General features: G+C 46.8%; 1 protein-coding gene across 3 annotated transcripts in view; it reads left to right on the top strand.

The window, feature by feature from the left end:
* The first annotated feature begins 9,049 nt into the window (after positions 1–9,049).
* Positions 9,050–15,693, top strand: part of LOC141161942 (uncharacterized) — a 103,509-nt gene continuing 96,865 nt past the window's right edge. The window contains exon 1 of one of the 3 annotated variants that reach the window (XM_073647509.1): positions 9,050–9,485. The gene's annotated coding sequence lies outside the window, so the exon portion shown is untranslated. The remainder of the gene's footprint in view (positions 9,486–15,693) is intronic. The other 2 variants (XM_073647511.1, XM_073647512.1) reach the window with 2 other exon arrangements.

The raw sequence follows: 15,693 nt of genomic DNA, 5'->3' as shown, positions 1-15,693 counted from the left end.
GTACATGTTTGGTGTCTACGAACTCGTAATAACCTGGAGAATAATAATGGCAGCTCAGTTTTACCATATAGTGAACGTTGTAAAAAAAAAAACTGTGGAATTGCACTTTTTTGCAATTTCACCGCACTATGGAATTTGTTTCCTGTTTTCCACTACATGATATGATAAAACTAATGGGGTCGTTCAAAAGTACAACTTGTCCCACAAAAGAATAAGACCTCACATGGCCATATTGACCAAAAAATAAAAGAGTTATGGCTCTGGGAAGAAGGGAAGCAAAAAAACAAAAGCGCAAAAAGGGAAAATGGCCCGGGGGTGAAGGGGTTAAACGCCATGATGATTCGGGGCCTTAGATCTTTCTAGAAATGTGGAAACACTCAATTTCCCATAGGCAGAATGAAGGAAAAAAACAGCAATTAGGGAAGTTCTTTTTGTCTTTGTTTTATAACACTTTTTAACCATCATTTATTATCACCATTTAGTGATCTTGATCTATATTTTTTACGGTGGTCACTATATGGGTCGCATGTGTTAGTTTCATAGGAGAAGTTATTCCAGAGACGGCGATTTGTTTTTAGTACCACGTGAAAATACAGATGCAAAAAAAAGTTAGTAAATGTGTTTGGCAACTTTAAGACCCTCATCCAGCCATCAGGTGAGAGTCTGCACTGCCGCGGGACCTGGACATAGTCTGGGGTCATAAACGAGAATCTAAATCGGTGAGTAAAGGACGACTCTCACTGCCCGAATGGCCGACCCATGCCTATGGTGCGAGGAGCTGACGTCCGACCTCAGGTCCCACTTCTTCAATAATAGCATGAGTCCGAGAAAGGATGTGTGAGCCTCAGAAAAGTCATGGAGAAAGTTTACAGGGTGGAGCCCCTGCTAGAAACTCTACAAAGATGATGACAAAGGGAGGAGGAAGCCTCGATGAAGGGTTTAATGAGTAGTAGTCAGAGGAGGACGTGCACCCAGCCCGACACACCAGCAAGTCGCCTCTTGTCCATAAAGAGGAAATATTGAAGGAGAAATGAGAGGGAAGGAAGCGGAGCCAAGCTTTACCCAAGACAACAGCGGGAACGTGCCGGAAAACTATGGCACCGGTCATGGAGCAAAGGCGCTATATATCACGTAGAAAGTCAGCCTATAATGTGATAGGTCGCCTGGAAAACCAAATCCAGAAATATTCTGGGCAAAGTGTGATGAAAAAGTATTCAACCCTCTAAAAATGTTAATGGACTAGTCTGCAATAATATCAGACACAGAACCTCTCATAGATCCTCCACCTGCTGCAGAAGCAAATGCATCATTATAGAATTGCTGAAAGGAATCCGATGAAATCTGTGAAGACCAAAGAGAAATGACAGATGAAGGGATAGAAAAGATAGAAAAAGGATACAAAAGGTTAAGGGTTTGGGCATCAGAATGAGCAGCGTCACAGTCCCCAGCAGCGCGAAACGAGGTGATCCCTCAGGGGCCAAGGTGCACCAGGGCCGTCACTGACTGGAAAGAGGCAAACCACAAAAAAGTGTCTGGGGTTTACAAGGAGGCATCGGACCCCACAAGACTGCAGGAGGAGGATTGGGTGGCACATTTACCACTGGCAGACCTTCAGGGTCCGGGTGTACTGTTAAATGGAAGGATAGATTAGTAAAATCCAGGAAGATTTTCAGTCTGAACATAATCCTAACACTTTGAAGCTTGTTCCACCATGCTTTGATGGTGTCTTGGATGTATCCATCTGATCTAGAAAAAAATGTTCAAATGGATACATTGTTGTTCAGTGAGGAGCTTCTGTTTGCCATACTTGTGTACATTTCCCTTTTGATCAGTGTTTTAACCTCTTCCTGATTTCCGCTCGACATGTACATCACATGTCCGGTGCGGGTGTATGGTGCTGGCTCAGGACCTGCGTTACACAGCCGGCATCTCCCTGTAACAGCAGCAATCAGAGCTGCCGTTAACCCCCTTAAATGCTGCAGTAAATCTGACAGTGGCATTTAAGGTGTTGGCAGATTGCCATGGCAGCCAGAAAAAGGAAAGACTGCTGAAGACCCCCATGGCTGCCATATTGATACGCCTGTGAAGCCCAGAGGCATCTTACACTTGTATTGCAATATATTATACAAGCGATCAGGCCCAAAGGGGACTGAAAAAAGGAAAAATAATATACACTGCTCAAAAAAATAAAGGGACCCCTGAAATCCCCCCTCCTAGATCTGAATGAATGAAATCTTCTCATTGAATACTTTGTTCTGTACAAAGCTGAATGTGCTGACAACAAAATCACACAAAAATCATCAATGGAAATCACATTTATTAACCAATAGAGGCCTGGATTTGGAGTCACCCCCAAAATTAAAGTGGAAAAACACAATACAGGCCGATCCAACTGTGATGTAATGTCCTTAAAACTAGTCATAATGAGGGTGAGTATTGTGTGTTGCCTCCACGTGCCTGTATGACCTCCCTACAACGCCTGGGCATGCTCCTGATGAGGCTGAGTATTGTGTGTGGCCTCCACGTGCCTGTATGACCTCCCTACAACGCCTGGGCATGCTCCTGATGAGGCTGAGTATTGTGTGTGGCCTCCACGTGCCTGTATGACCTCCCTACAACGCCTGGGCATGCTCCTGATGAGGCTGAGTATTGTGTGTGGCCTCCACGTGCCTGTATGACCTCCCTACAACGCCTGGGCATGCTCCTGATGAGGCTGAGTATTGTGTGTGGCCTCCACGTGCCTGTATGACCTCCCTACAACGCCTGGGCATGCTCCTGATGAGGCTGAGTATTGTGTGTGGCCTCCACGTGCCTGTATGACCTCCCTACAACGCCTGGGCATGCTCCTGATGAGGCTGAGTATTGTGTGTGGCCTCCACGTGCCTGTATGACCCCCCTACAACGCCTGGGCATGCTACTGATGAGGCTGAGTATTGTGTGTGGCCTCCACGTGCCTGTATGACCCCCCTACAATGCCTGGGCATGCTCCTGATGAGGCTGAGTATTGTGTGTGGCCTCCACGTGCCTGTATGACCTCCCTACAACGCCTGGGCATGCTCCTGATGAGGCTGAGTATTGTGTGTGGCCTCCACGTGCCTGTATGACCTCCCTACAACGCCTGGGCATGCTCCTGATGAGGCTGAGTATTGTGTGTGGCCTCCACGTGCCTGTATGACCTCCCTACAATGCCTGGGCATGCTCCTGATGAGGTTGCGGATGGTCTCCTGTGGGATCTCCTCCCAGACCTGGACTAAAGCATCCGCCAACTCCTGGACAGTCTGTGGTGCAACGTGACGTTGGTGGATGGAGCGAGACATGATGTCCCAGATGTGCTCAATCGGATTCAGGTCTGGGGAACGGGCGGCCAGTCCATAGCTTCAATGCCTTCATCTTGCAGGAACTGCTGACACACTCCAGCCACATGAGGTCTGGCATTGTCCTGCATTAGGAGGAACCCAGGGCCAACCGCACCAGCATATGGTCTCACAAGGGGTCTGAGGATCTCATCTCGGTACCTAATGGCAGTCAGGCTACCTCTGGCGAGCACATGGAGGGCTGTGTGGCCCTCCAAAGAAATGCCACCCCACACCATTACTGACCCACTGCCAAACCGGTCATGCTGCAGGCAGCAGATCGCTCTCCACGGCGTCTCCAGACTCTGTCACGTCTGTCACATGTGCTCAGTGTGAACCTGCTTTTATCTGTGAAGAGCATAGGGCGCCAGTGGCCACTTTGCCAATCCTGGTGTTCTGTGGCAAATGCCAAGCGTCCTGCACGGTGTTGGGCTGTGAGCACAACTCCTATCTGTGGACGTCGGACCCTCATACCACCCTCATGGAGTCGGTTTCTAACCGTTTGTGCAGACACATGCACATTTGTGGCCTGCTGGAGGTCATTTTGCAGGGCTCTGGCAGTGCTCCTCCTGTTCCTCCTTGCACAAAGGCGGAGGTAGCGGTCCTGCTGCTGGGTTGTTGCCCTCCTGCGGCCCCCTCCATGTCTCCTGGTGTACTGGCCTGTCTCCTGGTAGCGCCTCCAGCCTCTGGACACTACGCTTACAGACACAGCAAACCTTCTTGCCACAGCTCGCATTGATGTGCCATCCTGGATGAGCTGCACTACCTGAGCAACTTCTGTGGGTTGTAGAGTCCGTCTCATGCTACCACGAGTGTGAAAGCACAACCAACATTCAAAAGTGACCAAAACATCAGCCAGAAAGCATTGGTACTGAGATGTGGTCTGTGGTCCCCACCTGCAGAACCACTCCTTTATTGAGGGGGTCTTGATAATTGCCAATAATTTCCATCTATTGTCTATTCCATTTGCACAACAGCATGTGAGATTGATTGTCAATCAGTGTTGCTTCCTAAGTGGACAGTTTGATTTCACAGAAGTTTGATTTACTTGGAGTTATATTCTGTTGTGTAAGTGTTCCATTTTTTTGAGCAGTGTATATAGATATATAAATTAAAGTCACACCTTTCTCCCTCATTAAAAATAAAGACTTAACAAAAAAATACATTTTTGGTATCACCGTGTCCGTAAAAGTCCGATCTAGCAAAATATGAAATTCTTTAACCCGTACGGTAAAGCACTAAAATCAAAACGCCAGAACTGCTGTTTTTTGGTCACTGCATGTCTGCAAAAAAACACATTAAAAAGTAAGGAAAATATTCTATGTATCCCCAAATAGTATCAACAAATATGTCAACTCGCCACTCAAAAAACAAGCCCTCACGTCGCCCCATTGATGGAAAAATAAAAGTCACAGGTCTCAGAAAATGGTGACAAATCCATTTATTATTTTATTTTTATTTACAAATTTCTGAATTTTTTTTTCACCACTAAATAAAAACACAAACTTTACGAGTCTGGTATCGCTGTAGTCAGACTGACCTGGAGAATCGTATTACCAGGTCATTCTAATCCCAAAATGAACGCCGTGAAAACAAAATCCAAAAACAATAACTACTAACTATTTACTGCATTTGGAATTTTTTCCCATACATTTCAATAGTAAAATGAACGGCGTCATTCATAACTGCAACTCGTCCCACAGAAAACAAGCCCTCGTACATCTAGGTTGATAGAGAAGTAAAAGCGTTTTTGGAAAAAGGGGAGGAAAAAATGAAAGTGCAAAAATGAAGTTTGGCTGCAGCAGGAAGGGGTTAAAGGATCGAAATAGCATAGTCCGCTGCACTCCATCCTGTGAAAAGTGAAAGCTGGAAGAATTTGCTTTATTGCACATTAAAGTCTGGAAAACGTTGGATCCTTTAAATTTGCATGTCTGTTTTTTTTATCCATTTTTTTTCCAAAAGACAGTCAGATGGTCTGAAAACCCAGATCATGCGTTTCGCCTGTAATTATGAAAGCTTCTTCAGGGGTTTATGAATTGTTTCCTGAGGATGCATTCACAACAACACGCGAAACTCATGTTGGGGCCAATAGGAGTGGAGAGTGAGACAAACACATGATGGCTCCGGCTATTTCAAACATTGGGAATTTTTGGGTAATCTTGATATTCCATGCATTTAATCTTCTTTATTGGCCCAGCTATGTGTAAGAACATTTTTCTTTTCTTGCCATATCATCCTGTTTATCTGATTGTTAAAAAAATGTTTATGCAGTTGCATTTTTAGTGAGTCTGGAATAAAATGAATTGATTTTTATGGCTAGAAAGACTCCTCGGTCTCTGATTTTGGATGTACAGTGGGTTGCAAAGGTATTCACCCCCTTGGCAGTTTTCGTTTTTTGCTACCTCACATTCTGGAATATAACTTTTTTTTTGAAGGTTTGTATCAGTTCACGTAAAGAACATGCCGACAACTGTGAAAATTTGGTTTTCTTTTTATTGTGAAATGAACAACAAATAGGACAAAATAACGGAAAGCTTCAGTGTGCATAACTATTCACACCCCTAATCTCTGTACTTTGTGGAGGCTCCATTTGCGGCCGTTACAGCTGCAGTCGCTTTGGATAAGTCTCTATGAGCTTTCCACATCTGGCCACTGGAATTTCTGCCCATTCTTCAAGGCAAAACTGCTCCAGCTCCTTCAGGTTAGATGTTTCCTCTGGAGAACAGCGATCTTCACGTCTGACCACAGATTCTCCATTGGCTTAAGGTCTGAGCTGTGACCAGAACATTTCCACGTTTCACCTTAAACCATTCGAGTGTTGCTTTAGCACAGGGGTCTCAAACTCGGCTGGGTATATGGGCCACACATGGAAAAAAATTTAATTTGGGGGCCGCATTCTTTGCAGGACAAAGTGACATTTTAGTGATACCATTTTTTTTTTCTATTCACCTTTTGAACATTTTTGCCATTTTATTTTTTATAGCTTGGGTCGTTATGGATGTGGCGATAATAAAACGTGCACTTTTTTGTTTACTTTAGTTTATATATAAAGCAGCATTTTTAGTGGCAAAATATTTTTTCATGCTTTATTTTGAAGTTTTTCTGCCAAAATCTTGTAGTAATGTGCCCCACCCTGGTCTGCATCTTGTAATGTCCCCCATCTTTGTCCCCATCTTGTCATAATATTCCATACTGGGCCCCATATTGTCGTAATGTCACATACCGGTCCCCATATTGTAGATATGTCCCCAGCCTGGTCCCCCTCTTGTAATGTCCCCAGCCTGGTCCCCATGTTTTAGGACTGTCCCCAGCCTGGTCCCCATCTTTTAGGACTGTCCCCAGCCTGGTCCCCATCTTTTAGGACGGTCTCCAGCCTGGTCCCCATTTTTTACGACTGTCCCCAGCCTGGTCACCATATTGGAGGACTGTCCCCAGCCTGGTCCCCATCTTGGAGGACTGTCCCTTGTGCCGTTCTACACATACAAGAGAAAAAAAAAAGATTCTTCTCACCTGTCCTCCGTTCCCTCGGCGTCCTTTCTGTACCTGTGGTCCGCAAGCACCATAGACCCCGATTGCAGCTCGGTCCAGGAGCTGCCGGCAGCTGCTCTTCAGTTCAGTGTATTGCCGTGCAGAGACTGGCTCTCCGCACAGCAATACCAGTGTCAGCCGCCGGCCTATCAGAGGTCAGCAACTGACATCTGCGCGTGTCAGTGACGTCATGCGCCGATGCGCTGGGACGCAGAGATCAGCTGCTGACCTCTGATAGGCCGGTGGCTGACACTGGTATTGCTGTGCGGAGAGCCGGTCTCTGCACAGCAATACACTGAACTGAAGCGCAGCTGCCGGCAGCTCATGGACCGGGCCGCGATCGGGGTCTATGGTGCCTGCGGGCCGCATGAAGCAGCCTGAAGGGCCACGTGTTCGAGACCCCTGCTTTAGCAGTATGCTTTGGGTCATTGTCTTGTTGGAAGGTGAACCTCCGTCCCAGTGTCAAATCACTGACAGATTGTAACAGGTTTTTCTCAAGAATATCCCTGTATTTCAAACCATCCATCTTCCCCTCGACTCAGACCATTTTCCCTGTCCCTGCTGCTGAAAAACCTCCCCACAGCTTGATGCTGCCACCACCATGTCCCACTGTGGGGATTGTGTTCTTGGGGTGATGAGCTGTGTTAGTTTGGCGCCATATATAGCGTTTACCTTGGTGGCCAAAAAGTTCAATTTTGGCCTCCTCTCACCACAGCACCTTCCTCCATAGATTTGGGGAGTCTCCCACATGTCTTATGGCAAGCTCCAAACGAGCCTTACAATTTTTGAGTATAAGTAAAGGCTTTTTTTTCAGCCCACTCGTCCTGAAAGGCCACTTCTATGGAGTATACGGCTTATTGTAGTCATATGGACAGATACTCCAGTCTCTGCTTGGGAACTCTGCAGCTCCATCAGGGTTTCCTTTGGCCTCTGCGCTGCCTCTCTGATTAATGCCCTCGTTGCCCGGGCTGAGAGTTTTGGTGGGCACCTTCTCTTGGCAGGTTTGTTGTGGTACCTTGTTCTTTCCATTTGATGATAATGGATTTGATGGTGCTCCAGAGATCATCAGAGATTGGGAGATGTTTTTATAACCCAACACTGATTTGTACTTCTCAACAACTTTTTCCAACTTTTTCCTTGACTTGTTTGGAGATCTCCTTGGTCTTCATGGTGCTGTTTGGGGATCTCCTTGGTCTTCATGGTGGTGTTTGGAGATCTCGTTGGTCTTCATGGTGGTGTCTGGAGATCTCCTTGGTCTTCATGGTGGTGTCTGGAGGTCTCCTTGGTCTTCATGGTGTTGTTTGGAGATTTCCTTGGTCTTCATGGTGGTGTTTGGAGATCTCCTTGGTCTTCATGGTGGTGTTTGGAGATCTCCTTGGTCTTCATGGTGTTGTTTGGAGCTTTCCTTGGTCTTCATGGTGTTGTTTGGAGATCTCCTTGGTCTTCATGGTGGTGTTTGGAGATCTCCTTGGTCTTCATGGTGTTGTTTGGTTAGTGGTGCCTCTTGTTAATGGCGTTGCAGCTTCTGTGACCTTACAGAAAAGGTAAAGTGTATATACTGACAGACATGTGACATTAGATTGCACACAGGAGGACGTCCTGTCACTGAGCATGGGACTTAGGAAGGGAATTGCTTGCACCAGAAATTATTAGAGGCTTCTTAGCAAAATGGGTGAATACATATGCACATGACAATTTTTAGTTATTTGATCCCATAAATGTAATTTATGCCTAGATTTTTCTTACTTCACTTCACTAACTTAGACTATTTAGTGCTGATACATCACACACAAATCGGATTACAAAAATATTTACACAGGTTGTAATGTGACAAAATAGATAAAAAGGATTTTCTGTCTTTTCTGTCTTGTACAGCGCCGCAGACTGTGTTGGTGTTATAGAATATCACTAATAATGTGCCCCACCTGCCCCTTTGACCCCAGTCCTTACATCTGGGCTGTGTAGTCCGCACGGCCCTTGCTGCAGGGGTGATGCGGTACAGTCATTCATGGAAGCTCATGTGACAGCCCAGGGACCCCGCCATGGTTCCCTGCCCCCCGTTACCATGGCCACCAGTGAAACCAAAAGGGCTGCCAGTGTAGCTGGACCCTCTCTGGAAGATGAGCAAGTGAGGGAGGGCAGAGCTGATTCATAGGGACAGAGCAGAGGGAGGAGGAGGGGAGTGAGCAGTGATGGAGGAGGAGGAGGAGGGGGCTGCTCCAGGCTTATTCTCAATGCAAAGCCAGCTTCTGCAGAGCCCGCACACAAAGAAGCGGCCGGGAGCCTGACACACACAATATCCAGGTAGAGGCAGCCCACCTGCACCCTGCAACGACGTGCACCCCACCTGCACCCTGCAACGACGTGCACCCCACCTATAGGAACAGACATCTGCAGGAGACACAGGGACCCCGACCCACACCCCGACTACACACCCACCGCCGCACACTCATTGTGAGGTACGGCACGGCGACCCCCAGCAGGTACCACCATCTGCAGAACAATGCTCCCTGCATCCTGGAATATGCAGAATTCCCAGCCGGACTGCGAGATGATGGGGGCCACGCCGCAGAATGACCGGAACACACCTCTCTTCTGAGAATGGTAAGCAGGGGGGTGTGAACACATCCGCACTGGGCCCTATGTTATGGGGAGACCCCCGGGACGTTGGTCGCAATCACATGATGCCATTGTGCGGTGACCCTGGGGTAACCCAACTCTGCAGGGCTGGGACGTCATTGTGACCCGGGGGCCCTGAGGCTTGTGGATACCTAACAATGCAGCAGCCAGGTAACCAAAGCCGTGACCTCTGTCATGATCCGCAGGCTGGAGACATCTGCCCCGAGCACACGAAGGGTTAATGCCGGGGTGTTGTGTGGTCCGGTTATTATTGTGGACGTGGATTTTGTGTCTTTTTTTTTTCCTCTCTTTCTCCCAAGGTTCTTTTTGTGACAATGGATCATAAAAAAAATGGGAAGAATTAGGTTTTCCGTTTTGCCAGAGGAGATTATTGTGCGCCGGAGAAAAAAGCGATTATGAATTTACCGCCCGTCAATAGTTATAATTTACGGTGACGCTCTTCAGTACGTGATACGAGCGGAGCTGCGAGTAGAGATGTCGCCTGCGTCCCGCTGCTGGTAATAGGATATAGCTGGGCTCGCAGCCAGAGACGCCTCCGTTATTCTGCTCCTAAGAACTTTGCATCCGCTCGGTGGATTTTTATAATGTTGCAGATGAAGAATTGGTAAAGTGTTGCTGCAATGGGCCAGAGATCCAGTCGGTGACTACTTGCCCTTTAAATGACTGCAGGCATTGTCTAGGAGATATTGATACTGGAGCCGTCATTGTCTCGCTGCCTCGTGTTACATGAAAACAATGCCGAATGTTACCGTCCTCACAATGCAGCTGCCACAGTCGCCAGAGCCTCAGCGAGAGCCACCGGCAGGTGATCTGCTCCACCTGCGCAGGGGCGTGTATACTATTGGCCATATTCAGCCTTCCTTATGATGGTGGTGATGTATATATGTATATACACTGAGCTCGTCCTGCCTGTGCCACCTGGTAATGGCCGTCCTGTGCCCCAGAGGCAGGATGTAGTGAGGTGCACAGGACCGGACTGTAATATACAGGTGTATACAATGTATACAGGAGTCGTCTCTGCGCAGTGGCATGACTTAAAACTCATGGGCCCCAGTGCAAAACCTCCAACGGGGCCCCAATTATTGCAAGTCTTTAATAGTATTGGTCTATATTCATAGACTTTTTGGGCTCCAGGGCCCGGCACTTATTGTGGCCCCCAGCACAGTACACGCAGACCCCAGGGGATTAGTCCCTCTGCCCATTTCCAGCCCTTCGCTTATTTCCGAGGCTGCCGATGATCTTGTGATTTGCTTTTTCTTATCTGTTTGGACTTTGGATGGATTTGATCATTTGCCTTTTATGCATTTGACAGTAAGACGTAAACTCCGGCTTTGTGCACGCCGCATCTTCTCGCTGAGTTTTCTGAGCAGAAACTGTGTGTGTGACACGACGTGTAAACCCAGGCGAACCTGCCGAGCTTTTCTAGCAGAAACACTCCAGGAAACTCTGGTGCTTCCCCCCAGAGTCATCTTTTATGTTGTTTTTTCCGTCGTTTCCAGAGTATTTATTGGATGGCTTTGGCTGCTGGCAGTTTTTTGAAGGATTTTCACATGGTTTTTGTGACATCTTCTTTACTGTAGTTATCTGTTCATTAGCCGATAACGTTTTTTTTTTTGAAAGCACCATATCAAATCCTTAAACGACATCCGGGCGTCTTCTGTGCATATTTTGAGCTTTCTCATTGACTTGTGCCATAGTGAAATATCTTTAGACACCTGAAGTGTTTAACAGACTTCAAAAAGCACGAACATATGAACAACGAGTCGTTTTTCCATAGACATGTATAGATAGGTTCATTCTCTCAAGCGTTTTCCGATAGGATTTTCGGGCCGTTTTCACAGCAGAATCCACCGTGAAGAAGACGTTGTGTGCACTTAGCCCAAAGCAACTTTTTATGGAGGTCGGTAAATGGACTGTGAACTTTGGGACTGTGGTGCTAGGACATTCTGTGCAGTGTTACCAGATCCCCGTGTGCAGAGCTGCAGTGTGCGGAGCAATGTGTACGTGCCCAGGGATCAGTATTTCTGTGCTCGGTCCAGTGTAAGAAAGCTTCAGATCTGTCGTGACCGTATACTACAGCACATCCTTGATGTCATCTGCTTTGTGTATGGATAATTCCCGGGATTCGCACTTTCCCGGGATGGAGTGATGGGTGATGAGGATCATTCTTTCTCATCCTCAAACTTAAATGCAAAAAGTGCAGCGTTTCCTCCCTATGACACAACCTTCTGACTCCAATTATTATAAGACATAACAAAAGGCCACGTAATTTGCTACTAAGTGTCTCAACATTTCACTTTATATTGCGGATATGTGCGGGATTATCAGATCCTCTGAAGGCGAAGGGTTAATAGAAAGTGAGATTACATTGGACAACACCTCAAAAACCAACACAGTCCATCCCGTGCGTCCATTCTGCCTTGTTACGGCTTTCACCCCTGGATGGTCCAGATTCTGCTATAATTATATATACAGTTGAACCCAGCAGTTTCCATCCACTTTATATAAAGACACATCTGCAGGTTTTTCTCAATATCTGACATGAAATCAGAATAAACCTTTCCCGTTTTAGGTCAATTAGGATTATACCATAATGTTTAATATTTGCCAAATGCCAGAATAATGAGAGAGAGAGAAGGTTTTAAGGCATTTTTATTACTTCCTGCAAAGTCAAAAGTTTCCATACACTAAGATTACTATGCCTTTAAACAATTCTGGACGGCCCATATGATGATGTCATGTGTTTGGAAGCTTCTGATAGTTTTTTTGGCAACATCTGAGTTAATTAGAGACACACCTGTGGATGTATTTTAATGCACACCTGAAACACACTGCTTCTTTGTGTAGCATCACGGGAAAGTCTAAAGAAATCAGCCAAGATATCAGGAAGAGAATTGTGGACTTGCACAAGTCTGGATCATCCTTGGGTACAATTTCAAGATCCCTGAAGGTGCCTCGTTCATCTGTACAAACAATTATACGCAAATACAAACAAGATGGGAATGTCCAGCCATCATACCGCTCAGGAAGGAGACGGGTTCTGTGTCCCAGAGATGAACGTGCTTTGGTCCGACATGTGCATATCATCCCAAGGACAAAAGCAAAAGACCTTGTGAAGACGATGGCAGAAGCTGGTAAGATTGTATCACTGTCCACAGTGAAACGAGTACTGTATCAACATGGGCTGAAAGGCCACTCTGCCAGGAAGAAGCCATTACTCCAAAAGAAACATAAAAAAGCCAGATTAATGTTTGCAAATGCACACAGGAACAAAGACCTTAATTTTTGGAGACATGTCCTGTGGTTTGATGAAACTAAAATTGTACCTTTTGCGCATAATGACCATCGTTTGGAGGAAAAAGGTAGAAGCTTGGAAGCCTAAGAACACCATCCCAACTGTGAAACATGGCTGTGGCAGCATCATGTTGTGGGGTTGTTTTGCTGCAGGAGGGACTGGTGCACTTCACAAAATAGATGCCATCATGAGAAAAGAAGATTATGTGGCAATACTGAAGCAACATCTCAAGACATCAGCCAGGAATGTAAAGCTTGAGCGGAAATGGGTCTTCCAAATGGACAATGACCTGAAGCATACTGCCAAAATGGTAACAAAGTGACTTAAGGGTAACAAAATCCATGTTTTGGAGCGGCCATCACAAAGCCCTGATCTCAATCCTATTTAGAATTTATGGGGCAAAGCTGAAAAGGCTGCGAGCGCCGAGCAAGGGGACCTACAGACCTGGATCAGTTACACCAGTTTTGTCAGGAGGAATCAGCCCAAATTCCACCAACTATTGTGAGAAGCTGTGGAAGGAAATCCCAAACGTCTGACCCAAGTCATTCAGGTTAAGGGCAATGGAACCAAATACTAATGAAATGTAGGGAAACTTTTGACTTTGCAGTAAGTAATAAAAATGCCTTAAACCTTCTCTCTCTGTCATTATTCTGGCATTTGGCAAATATTAAACATTATGTTTCAACTGTATATGTGGCTGAAGTCACAGGAAAAAGCGAGATACAAATGAGAGCGTAGAAGTGACAGGTTGTCGGGACGCCGCGCAGAAGAGTCCAACAGAGAGTCCGGTTATTATCAGCTTTCCATTTTATAATCAGCTAAGCCCAGAAAATGTCACTGCCAGCCGCCACGGCAGGGTCTGTGCCCACATAGCTAGAAATGAGGCTGTAAGTTCACACTGGAATTAGCTGAGGAGCGAGGTCCTACTTGCCCCCATGGTCAGTTAGGAGACCACTGTACACAGCTATCAGCAGTATATACTCTGTATGGAGAAAAGTACAGGGACGCACATCCCAATCATTCAGCTCTGACGCCGCCTTCAGTCCCATTGCCCCTGGTGTATAACCTCCAGCCCCCCACATGCCACCATTACCAGCATGTGACAGAGCGGCCGGTGGTGCAGAGCTCCCTGATACCAGCGCGGTCCTGTAATCGGAGCCACCGGGGTAACAAGTCCGTCCATGACATTTCTTCCTCCTGGATCTTTCCCCATCACCTGTGAGTGATATTATTGAGAAGTGTATGGAACCGCAGCAACTCAGTCACAAAGTGGAGACCCTGTAACATTATAGAGTGGGGGGCTGAGTGCTGACAAGCAGAGGGCAGAAAAGTCCCCGCCACTCTGCTGACCCCATAACTGCAGAGTCCAGACCTCCTCTGATATCAGCACTGCGCCCCCGCCGGGAGCTTCATGGCCGAGCAGCTGCCTGCAGCCGTACATCACCAAGCACAATGCCAAGCGTCGGATAGAGTGGTCTAAAGGCGCCACTACTGGACTCTGGAGGAGACGTGTTCTGTGCAGTGACGGATCGCACTTCTCTATCTGCGTCTGATGGAGGAGTCTGGTGATTCCAGTAGGACGTTACCCCCCGACTGCATTGTGTCGCTGTACAGATGGTGGAGGAGGATAATGCTATGGGCTGTTATCAGGGGGCGGCCGCGGACCCTCAGCTCCAGAGATGGGAAATCTTAATCTTCAGCACAAGACATTGTGGACAATTATATCTTCAGCTTTGTGGGAACAGTCTGGGGAAGACCCTTATCTGCCCCCCATTACTGCGCACAGTGCACAAGCTCCATACAGACATGGGAGGGGGACATGAGCAGCCGCACAGAGCCCGGACCCCGGCCCCACGCTAAACTGATAATGGAGACTGTGAGCCTCCCCCCAACATCAGGGTCTGACCCCACAAATGATCTTCTGGAGGAAGGGGCAAAAATTCCCACAGACGCCTTCCCTTCAAAATCTTGTAGAAACCCCAGAAGAGCGGAGCCGTTATATCTGCAGAGGACGACTCCATATTAACGTCTATGGATGCAGAATGGGGTCAGAAGAGATCCTGGAGATAACTGTGGAGGGGCACATACACTATATGGAGAAAAACATCTCACAGCTGTAGGTTTGTCACAATTGTATCGAGTCTAGACAGTCTGTTCTGCGGATATATAGCGTTAAAATGCTGCCTGGTCGCCTAACTGAAGGCGAGGGAACGGGAGGAAATGAACTTCTCTCCTCCTGGAAGCCGCGCGCTTTCAGCCATAGGGACGTGCATGGAGCGGTCACAGTCGAGAAGAAAACACAGAAGAAGATACACAAGGAGAGAAAGCGCATCCAAATCCACAAATACATAAAAGGATATTGTTACATTTTATTGTAAACACAAACAAGACAATGATAAAAACCTCAAACTTCATCGGACTGGAACAAGTACAAATAGGGTACAGTAACCCAAAGAGAAGCATAAAGCCAATGATAATACCCTGCTGAAAACTATGCCAATAACAAATACCATAATACACGGCTCAAAAACATAAAGGGAACAATGAAATCCCCCCTCCTAGATGTGAATGAATGAAATCTTCTCATTGAATACTTTGTTCTGTAGAAAGCTGAATGTGCTGACAACAAAATCACACAAAAATCATCAATGGAAATCACATTTATTAACCAATGGAGGCCTGGATTTGGAGTCACCCCCAAAATTAAAGTGGAAAAACACACTACAGGCTGATCCAACTGTGATGTAATGTCCTTAAAACAAGTCACAATGACGCTGAGTATTGTGTGTGGCCTCCACGTGCCTGTATGACCTCCCTACAACGCCTGGGCATGCTCCTGATGAGGCTGAGTATTGCGTGTGGCCTCCACGTGCCTGT

This window comes from Phyllobates terribilis, unplaced genomic scaffold (assembly GCF_046119375.1).
Source record: "Phyllobates terribilis strain yellow unplaced genomic scaffold, ASM4611937v1 Scaffold_9__5_contigs__length_417890890, whole genome shotgun sequence".
NCBI classification, from domain to species: Eukaryota; Metazoa; Chordata; class Amphibia; order Anura; family Dendrobatidae; genus Phyllobates; species Phyllobates terribilis.
This window is presented reverse-complemented; position numbering and strand designations above follow the sequence as displayed.